This window comes from Carassius gibelio, chromosome A11, assembly GCF_023724105.1.
Source record: "Carassius gibelio isolate Cgi1373 ecotype wild population from Czech Republic chromosome A11, carGib1.2-hapl.c, whole genome shotgun sequence".
Lineage (NCBI taxonomy): Eukaryota > Metazoa > Chordata > Actinopteri > Cypriniformes > Cyprinidae > Carassius > Carassius gibelio.
In genome coordinates this window covers 2669250-2672045 of record NC_068381.1, presented here as the reverse complement: position 1 = coordinate 2672045, position 2796 = coordinate 2669250, and the positions used below count along the sequence as shown (strand labels likewise).

The 2796-nt window shown below is 28.7% G+C and overlaps 1 long non-coding RNA gene across 1 annotated transcript in view; it reads right to left on the bottom strand.

Annotated features, from left to right (window-relative positions):
• Positions 1-276: 276 nt before the first annotated feature.
• LOC128022003 (uncharacterized) overlaps positions 277-2796 on the bottom strand; it is an 80182-nt gene continuing 77662 nt past the window's right edge. The window contains exons 2-3 of the long non-coding RNA XR_008185838.1: positions 2446-2584; positions 277-1029 (exon numbers count right to left, since the gene is read on the bottom strand). This is a non-coding gene — a long non-coding RNA (uncharacterized LOC128022003). The remainder of the gene's footprint in view (positions 1030-2445; positions 2585-2796) is intronic.

The window sequence follows — 2796 nt, the reverse complement described above, 5'->3', positions numbered from 1 at the left end:
GTGTTATTTTGCATCATTGAGATACTATTATCACTTATATTCATATTTTCATTTTAAGTGTAGTTAAAATTTAAGTAATTTTGTTGTATGTATTTGCAATTTTTATTACTTTTTTATATATGTCTATAGGTTTTATTAAATTTTATTTAAGTTTTCAGTGTATCAACTTAAATGACATGAAAATGAGAAGTGTTGCATTGGAAACAGTCTTTTTTTAAATAATGTTTTAACATTTATAAACTATATTTTTTATAACTTTACCAAAATCACCATGTCCACAAGGTCCTGGAGTTTCAATATTATTCATATGACATATAATTAATAATTATAATAATTAGTTACATTTCAACAGCACTTTTCTGGATACTCTTCTAAAACTATAATATGAACATAATACACTTTTTTAACAACTCAAAACATCCATCCAAAATGTAGAGGTTGAAAAGTTGTTCAAGAATTTCAGGAAAGGAAGAATGCAAGTATCAATCTCCAATTTAAAAAAATATATAAGATACTTTTATGATGCTTTCATATTAATTTTGGATCTCCATTCACTTCCATTATAAGAAAACATCTCTATGTTCCATAAAAGAAAGAGAAGCATAAGAAATGCTCAAGAAACTCCATCAGGAGGACAAACAGCTTCCTTTTTTTTCTCTTTCTCAAGAACAAGGGCGCGGCGCACACACACACACAAACACACACACACACACACACACACACACACTCTCTCTCTCTCTCTGACTGAAGCCGGACAGACATGCAGGATTCTTCATCCAGTTTTCCTCCAAGGCTGTAAAAGCATTATTGATCTCATATTGGATAAGAGAGAGAGCACTGAGAGCCAATATTCAGCTCATTATGGGCTGCCAGGAAGAGGAGGAGCCTGTGTCCAAGACAACAGCCACAATCTATCACAGAGTGATCAAGAGAGACATGCAGATTGTGTTCTTACAGACGGATCCGGGTTACTCTGAGGTTCTCAGCTTCATCAGGGTGTGGTTCACTCAGTTCTGAGGAAATCCAGCCCTGACGGAGGAAAAGACACTGTTTAAACAGTAACAACACAAACACAAATCCACTTAGAGAGGGAACTAGAACTACACATGGCTTTAAAACACCTTTCACTCAGAAATTAAGAGTTAGGAGGCGGCTTCTCAATTATACCCAACAATTAATTCATGAATAATACCAAAAAACACACCTTTCTATAGCAACCCAATCATATAAAAAAGTAATATATATATATATATATATATATATATATATATATATATATATATATATATATATATATATATATATATATATATTAAATTATAACATAAATATTAATAATTTATTTAATTAGCAGAAAATAATAAAAAATAGAATTTTTTTTTATATTAATTTAATATATCTTTATTTATATATATTTTTTACTTTTATAAATATAAAAAAAGAATATTAATTTTTCAAAATATAATAATAATAATAAAAATAAAAATAACACAAATCAGGTTTTTAAAGTGCATTCAGGACCAAAGTTTTTTGCAAACCCCATGAAAAATAACAGCACATATAATATTCAAGTCCCAAAAATGATTTGTTTTATTGGCATTATATTATGTTATATTATATTATTATAACAACATGTGACTGCTATTGTGTTAGAAATAACAGTTTTTTTTTAAGTCTAAATAGTCTCACTTAAATTAATATTTATATTTAACAGTAAATATTAATGCAATTCTTTTCAATAATGTTGAAATTTGTACTGTATATTATATTATTATAAAAACCTGTGACTGCCAATGTGTTAGAAATAACATTGGTTTAAAAAAAAAAACTTTATATTACATAACAAAGTTATAAAATTAATATTGATATTTAACTATAAATATTATATACTGCCAATATGTTAGAAATAACTTTTTATTTATTTATTTATTTCTAAATACTCTCACCAAAATTAATATATATATATATATATTTATTTATTATAACAATACATAATATTTTGACAATATTATATCATATTATATTACTATTACAACCTGTAAATAAACACTGGAACACATATAACAATTTTGCATCATCAATAAAAAAAGAATAAAACTAATTATCAAGAATAATGTTACACACACTGAACAATATTTTCTTATATTTAATAATTCATATGATCAATTTAATAGTTGATAATTTTTTAATTAATAAATCAAATGTAAAAGTATTTAAAATATTTGCTTTTTGTATCATATCAAATCATTTTTTTTCTTTTTTTATTCAAATGAGCTCAAAACAACCTACAATAATTAAACAAATTCTGTTACAAAATGCTCTCAATAAATGAATTATGCCTCATCAGATGAAACTGCTGTACAGTAAACGTCATGTCAGCAGCTCATGAAGTGATTCTGTGTGATGATCTGGATCTCTCTGGCAGTGTACTGTATGTAGACTCACCCAGCCATTAGTGAAGCACGGGTGGAGGACATCTGGGGACGATTCTCTGGGATCTACATCTCATCAACATCCCTTACAACTCTTGAGAGTTCCCCAAACCACCCCAAACAACGGCAGAGAGCCAAACCAAACAAGCACACTGCAAACAGACAGAGAGATGTCAATGGAAACAAATAAAAGAAAGGAAAACACGTAAAGGGGGCGGGGCCTGGAGGTCTGTTTAAATATTTAATGAGCAAACACATTTGTGTTCACTTGCATGGCGTGTTCAGGAGATGAGGAAGAGGAGGACAAGCTCTTTGTCACTGTATCCAGGCAGTACATAGTAAATAGAGCATGATTTCACCAGAG